The sequence below is a fragment of the Lissotriton helveticus genome, chromosome 8 (genome assembly GCF_964261635.1).
Source record: "Lissotriton helveticus chromosome 8, aLisHel1.1, whole genome shotgun sequence".
NCBI classification, from domain to species: domain Eukaryota; kingdom Metazoa; phylum Chordata; class Amphibia; order Caudata; family Salamandridae; genus Lissotriton; species Lissotriton helveticus.
This window is the reverse complement of record NC_136069.1, coordinates 104,208,409-104,216,269: the sequence shown is the minus strand read 5'-3', so window position 1 is coordinate 104,216,269 and position 7,861 is coordinate 104,208,409.

Genomic DNA, 7,861 nt, shown 5'->3' with positions numbered 1-7,861 from the left:
AGGTTGATGTGTAGCTGTGGGCTGTATTACATCGGGCTCACTTCACGCAAAGTGAAAATTCGCATCCAGGAGCATATCAGCACAATTAAGGCTAAAAAACTTACCACCCGCCTTGTGCAACATTTCATAGAGCAGGGGCAACCCCACTAGGATCTAAAATGGACAGTCCTGGAGAAAGTGGTCGGCGAGACACACAATATCGAAGCAATCCTAGCCCGGAAGGTAGCTAAATGGATATTCTCTGAGAAAGCGGATCGTGAGGGGCTCAATGATAGCATTGAATGGAACAAAGTGAGTAGACGTTGACTGAGATAATGACTAGATGATTATTAACATGAACCCAGACTACCTAGCAGTGAAAGGATAGTCTCCATCTTTCATGCCACATTCATTCCACACAGGCCATTCTTGTGTTTACCTTTACGTTACCAGTACACCATCCCCGTGGTAATTGTGTACACGATTGATACCGGTTGGTCCTGCCTTCGCAGACCGACTTTGTCCAGTAGGTTTAGTCTGCAGCATTTTGGGTGTATGGTTGCCTTAAGGAGTAGTGCCCTACATGATATCCTTCTCGGGACCACACCATTGTGATCTCTGACAATAGTGGTAAGAACAAATTGCTGTTGTCCCCGTTCCTGATACAGTTTGTAATGGCTTTCTAAAAGAGTGACAACATTTCACATTTTTTAAATCACAGCCAGGTTATATATTTATTACATCACGCTGTGCCTGCCCCTCTGCCTATAATTATCCTTCCATTCGCAAAATGCTTTTTCCTTTTGGTATAAAGAGTTTCAGTCAGGCTCCCCCCCCGATACGTTGTTCTATAACAAACTTTATTAACACTACAGAACCTGTTCCAATATGGCCGCTCGCCACCGGATGACGCGAAACGCTACGCGTCATCACGTTTCTCAGCACCCATAATGGTGTTTAACCAAAGGCAGCGGTAGGAACAAACGGGAGTAGCATTCATGACCGAGCGCACTCTGTAGCTTTTGAGCTGAGGGGGGCCACGGAACATGGTGTGGGCGAGCCGCGTGAGCATGATTACGATTTAAGAGCATAAAGCCTTCGAGCACATTTGAGTGGGGATACCTGTATTAATGTTTTGATTTAAAAGGGTGCATGACGAGCAGCAGCACTACGAGCAGCTTCTGTCTGAGAGGCAAGCCAAGTCATTTCAGACGGTGGGAGAGTCAGTTAGCCTTCCCAGGCGGGGCGCTAGGCGCAGAGTACAATGTGAGTGCATAGATATGACGACCGGGTGTCCTCACTGTACTTGTGTGTTTTGCTCTGCAGGGGGCCAGATTTTAATTGCGCAACCAGCAAACACGTGATCTTACGACACGCTGTTTAATGCCTGTGATGGTTGCAGGTATGCAGTAACTGGCAGCCATCAGGTAACAATGGATACAGTTTACTCTGTGTGTCTTTTATATGTTTCATGTTGTCGTCTTCACTATTCTATATACATGCAGTCCTGTGTCGGGGACTAACATTCCATTTCCGCTGTGTTTTTTTAAACATCACTACAGGTCGTGTGAACCAAGAAAAGTAAAGACTGAAATCAGAACCTCAATCTTGCCCTGACGAAGTTGCTGAAGTTTATAGCAATGAAACATGTCTGCATTGAGTAAATATATATGGTATACAAGGAACCATTTTTAATTGGGACTTCTTGCGGCACCAGAATAAAGTCATTAAGCTAGCAAGTTGCTCCACATTTTAGTAGTGGTGGCCGTTTGTCTTTGGCTATCACAGGGGTTCTAGGTGCACACACTCACTTTCTCACTTCTAATTTAGATGAGTGGACAGATAGGTTTTTCATTTTTGCACCACACCAATATTAGTTGGGGAATCACTATTGGTGTGTTTTCCTTTGTTCTTTACTCACAACAAAGAGAGAGTGACCAATGATGAGAAGTGGGTAAACTGGCAATTGTCTGCCAGGAACCCCCTCGGGTGTTGCTACCGTGAGGTAGTCTCTCTTTGTTCACTTTATTTTCACAATTGAGAGTGGGACCAGACCTGGGTGTAACTTTTTATGCAAACACACCATGACCCTTTAGATTAGTGTTAAGAAACGTATCTAGGGCAGTAGTATAATTGGTCGTCTAACTCTGCCATCAGTCCAACGTGAACTGGTGTTAGGTGGGGGAGGCCTTTGTTGTTGAATATAGTTCCATAATCATACCTTTCATGGTCTTGTTAAATGTTTCGACATGGCCATTTGCGGGTGATACGGGGCGTTGAACTTTAAGTCACCCCACACTCAGTCCAAATTACTTTCAGGTAAGCAGACATACAGTTACTACCTCGGTCTGAAACCACCTCCTTAGGGAAACCCACTCTGGTAAAAAATACTTAAGAGGGCCCAGGCAACCGCAGGAGCAGCGACAGTCCTAACTGGACGAGCCTCAGGATTCCTAGAGGCATGATCACTGGCACCAGAATAAACCTGTTGCCTGAAGCTGTTTGAGTGTCAAGTGAACCAACAAAGGCAACCCCTACCCATTAAAAGGGAACCCCAACCACTGGAAGTGGAATTAAGTGGGTCTTTGGTTTGCTACCTGCCTTGCCGCTGGCTTTTTTTTCCAAACATGTTTTATTGGCATTTAAGAAAGTTAATTCAATAACACAAATTGTAGCAGGAACACGTTTTTGAGCGTGCAGTAAGTACAGGTTCACAAAGGTAGCAGTACGTCATACATAAAGCATTGGCATCAATGAGCAATGGTAGGCATCTTACAATTAAGATTCAGCAGTGAGGTACGTACGGCCTGTTAATATCCACTCCACTGATGCCAATGCGCTCCAAGTGAGTTGTGCCATATGAGTATCTGCCGCACTTCGAAGTCTTGCAGCTACCCACATCTGCATGCTCAACTGTTTATAACATCCTGGTTCTCCGGGAGTCATGGCTGCGGAAATATTCGAAATAATGCCCATCTCAATATAGTAAAACATGTAATCAGTTTCAATGAAATAAGAAATAAAATAAAACTGCAACAATATCACCTTGTGGGAACGGAGGGTCCGACGACAAAGAGGTACAACAGGAGGACTAAAAAAAAGAGAAAGTGTCATGCCAGGGAGAGGAATGTAGCAGGTGGGGAAAGCGCTAGGCACACCAATCAAGGTGTTCCATGTACCGCTCCATATAGGCTACTTAAAGAGATGATGTTGTCACCATGGCCACCCCCTGTATGCCTATTATCTATTCATCCATCATAGTAGTTCATCATGTACCCCAGGCTCAGAGCAACTCCGTCCAGAGCTCCTCCATGGGGCGGGCCGAAGGCTTCAGGTGTCCTTTCTCCTCAGTGCCCTCTCCTCCGCCCTGGACCATATATCTACATCACTCTACCAGGCAGCAACTGTGGGGCCCGTATTGGACATCCACTTCAGGGCTATACGCCTTTATGTTAGGATCACTGCGCGATCTATAAATCTAATGCATGCCTTACACTTTTTAGGCCCAGGGAAGAGGCCATGGCGGCAGACCTCTGCCGTACATGGGAGAGAGTGCTCCAGAACCCCATTATGTGCTGCAATAACAGCCTCCCAGAAAACCTGCAGCCCTGGGTAGTCCCACGTCATATGAGCAAATCCAACATCCAGTGTCCCACACCGCGGGCAAACTCAGGGCTCCTGAATTCGGTTGGGGAGTCAAGTATGTCATATGTAGGCAATTGAACTGGATGTATTTAAAACTAGTATTTCTAGATACAAGCCCAGGGCTCTTGACCACGCAACTTCATTCAACATCTGTCAAGTCCCTTCCCAGCAACAGTGTCCACTTGCCCCGTGGTCCAGATAGTGTCCTAGTAACCATCTCCAGTTGAGCTCTGTAGAGCCATTTTACAAGGTGTCGCGCAGAGCCGAGTCACCAGTGCCTGAAAAACCACATGGGTGCCCGGTTCACCCATGCTCCCAGGCCACAGTTATCTATATACTGGAACCATGGTGTGGTAGGGCAGGAACCGACAGGGAGACCTCCATAAGGTATTAAAGTGGAAAAACTTCCTCCAGTTGGAAACAGTCACACATTGTTGCCAGCCTCACCATCATACATTCTGTTAAATGAGAGATCGTAAACAGAGAATGGGGTCTCCGTGTGGCAGGCCCACCAAGGGCAGGGCTGGGGCATAAATAGGCGTCCAGAGTGTACACCCCACACATCTCCTCCAGCACTAAAGCGCCACCTTCAACAGTATCCATGGGGTGGGTGTAATCACTTTCAGATTAAGTAGTTTTGCCAACAATAATCCCTGGTTGGCAGCTAGTCCAACAGTTCCTACCAAGTGTAGGACCCTGCATTCTATCCAGCATGCCAAACAGCTGGAGATGGGCAGACAAATAATACAACTCAAAGTCCGGGTGCCCAATCCACCCATCTCCAGGGCCTTCCGCAAGATTGCCAGAGAGACTCCATGCCACCCACCGTTTCAGACCAGTTCTTGAAGCAAGGAGTCTAAGTTGTTGAACCAGGAATGGGGCAACAGAAATGGGAGGGTCACAAAATAATATAGTAATCGGGGAAGCATAATCTTGGAGGAGATACGAGCCATCACAGAGAGCTTCAGGGAGCGCCAGAACTTCGAGGCTTTGCCCCCGCAGAGCTTGAAAAGTACCACCAAGGGCTCAATAGCCAAGGCAGACAACATGGGTGACAGCGGGCCCCCTGTCTTGTACCTCGATGAACGCCATTTGATGCCGAGACCACCCCCTTCTAACCCTCGCCGTCGGGTTGGTGTATAACAGGTGCCCCCAACGGGGCCAACCCGCTCCCAGTCAAGTGCTTTTCATAACCACGTGCAGAAAATCCCCCTTTAGAGGGTCAAATGCTTTGTCCAAATCAATGGATAAAATCAAGGCGTCGGGGTATCGGGTGGTATCTTGATGGTGAAGGATATGGAACAATCTACACAGGTTCCCAGAGGTGGACCTAGTGGGAATGAAGCCATTTTGGTCCTTCATACGGGGAAGGAGTCTCGTCACCAGAATTTCACTAAGAATTTTGAAGTCTGTGTTTAGAATAGATAACGGGCAGTAACCCGATGGAAGGCCTGAGAGAGGAGGACCACCGTGGCTTCTCTGGAGGATGACGGCAAGAAACCCCGTTGCAGTCACTCCAAACACTGTCTCAAGCTTGGGGATCAGGAGTGAGGCGAACGCAGAGTAATATTCAGCCAGAAATCAGTTGGGCCCGGCGTTTTCCCCTTGGCCATCTCGCTGATAGCCTGTGGAATTTCAAGTGCTGTCACTGGTCCACCCTCCCCCAAGCTCCTTGCGCAGTGCAGGATCTAGTTTGCACAGCGATATGGATGTGAGGAACCCTTCTGTCCGCATCAATGAGATATTTTCTGGGCGATAATTGCCCCAGACGATGATATCCTCAGCATGCCACATGTTCCCCACAGTGCTCGCTATCGATATCATCACGTCATAGCAGACCAACATGCTATTTTGTCACTTGATATAGTTGAATTATGTGCCAGATGCCATTGCATAATATAAGCACTTTTTCCACCCAGATATCAGACTATAAGGATTCACTGCTGTGCCCACTATATAGATATAGACAGGCGCATGATCACGCAAAAGATTGCATTTTATATTGCTTCTTTATTCTTTTATGTGTTTTGTCTTGTCTCTTCCCTTACTGGTTTCCACAAGTGGGGTCGTAAGTATCGACTCCCCTCTCTTTTTTCCAACACACCTTAGCGCGTGTGTTGAGATTTTAATACTCACGTGGCCATATTTTGCCACTCCCTCACATTTTTCACATGGTCCAGGCGAAAGCCCTTTCCAATTTCTTTTTGGGGCTGAAACATGTAGACCTACCACAGACAACAATGAGTCAAAACAACTCCACTAGTTTCGCTCTTGGATTTTAACATATCCTGGGACGCCACAAATAAACATATTTGGCAAGGATTCCCAGCACAACCCGTAGCACAACCGGGCGGCATTCGGCCACCCGGTTGGGACCCCAATGATGAAGCATGACACCAACCAGGTTGGTGTCTGAGGGGTCTTTTAACACAGCCTAATGGTTCTTCAGCACTGTTTACTACTACAGTGAGTCCTAAAACATTTTTCTCATCTAGTGGGTACGTCCATACTGTTTGTTCATATTTTCCGGATGGCCATATAGGGTGTCTTAGTAATCCAGAAAAGCCATGTTATTGGGGTTAGGGGTGTATAACGGTATTCACTCCTTACTGATAATCTGTAGGATTGTGGACCATAACCCTGCCTGAGCGTCCCCCCTCCTCATGCACCCGCTACCGGTATTCCCATATGTCAATGCATCAAAGTCGCTCCAAAACATCAGAGTACTCATACCTCACCTACAGGTATTCTACCCGTGCAAACTTGTCTGTGCCCAGTCTATTACCAAGGTCGTGTAGGCGCTGCTCTAGGACCAGAAATTCCCTGTTCAATTCTCTCTTCGTCCCCCACCATCTGCCCCATGCACTGGCCCCTCATCACCACTTTGAAGGCATCCCATTCGACGAGGAGATTCCTGGCCGTACCCTGGTTGAACTGAAAGTATTCAGACATTGCATTTTAGAGAGTGTCCCTAAAACAAACATCCTTGAGGAGGGACGGACAGAGGCTCCAAACCGTGATCTCTGGAGGCTCAGCAGTTAGGCAAAGAGTGATCAGCAGAGGGTTGTGGTCCAACAGCGTACATCCTAAATACTTGGAGTGGGTTACATTGGTGCACACTGTGGGTGAACACAGACACATGTAGAGGCACGTGTGTAAACCGTAGCAGTGGGAATAATAAGAGTAGTCAAGTGTAGCTGCATGGTGCACCCTCTAAACATCCACAAGTTCCCAATGGGCAGACCAATCACAGAAACCCCTTGATGTAATTTCCACTAACGTCCCGCACAGTTGGGGTGTGGACCTGTCCAACCTGACATGTGCCACACAGTTAAAATAGCCGCCTGGAAGCAAATCGTCTGTCGCTAGAGGACAGCGGCACGGATACGGCCTGGAGAAATGAGAGTTTGTCATGGTTGGGGCATAAACACTGCCCAAGGTGACTTCCACTGCCTGGTCACTGACTTGACACGTATCTACATCTTCCTGTGCAGCAGCTTAGTGTCTCAGACTTTCAAGACTGCAACAGGTTTTTAGTCCCCGGCATAGATCTTACCTAGAGGGTCTTCCTGGACCTAGGAGCTGGGCTGTGTAAGGCCAAGTTCCTGAGGTTCAGTTCCCTCAAGGACTGACAGAACTTCTCCATGGGAAGAGGAGACCTGGACTTGTGTCTGTTTAGAAATTGGTTTCCCAACCTTCCTGCCTTTTCTCTTGGAGGTTTCTTGAGACATTATTCTGGAGTCCAAAACCTCTTTCATCCTGGGCTTAGTTCAGTGCTCTTGTTTTTACACAAATCCACTTCGGGTATTGCCAGCATGGCTGCATGGATTCTCATCTCTACCTCAGCCCATGCTAAGGTCTCCAGATCATTCCCTAGTAGACATTCAACTGGTATGGCAAGAAGTAAGGTACAACAGGAGTCCCGCAGTCTCTCAAGATTGATTAAATAGATGTTCAACTCTTTCGTAAATTTTGTTTCCTTTGTCGGTCCAGTCGGTGGCTCATGTGCTCTTTAAGCTGCACTGGCTGCCCATTGAAGAGCGAATTCAGTTCAAGGTGCTGTGCATCGCATACAAAATTTTGAAGCACCAAGCCCCTATTGGGCTATGGGTCTATTGAAGCCCTATATGCCCAGGGGTGCTCTGCGATCTGCCAATCACGGTCTGGTTTGCGTCCCCCGAGTAAAAAAAGCGAGGGCGGGGGGTCGATCGTTTGGCCTCTTGGCGGCCAAACTCTG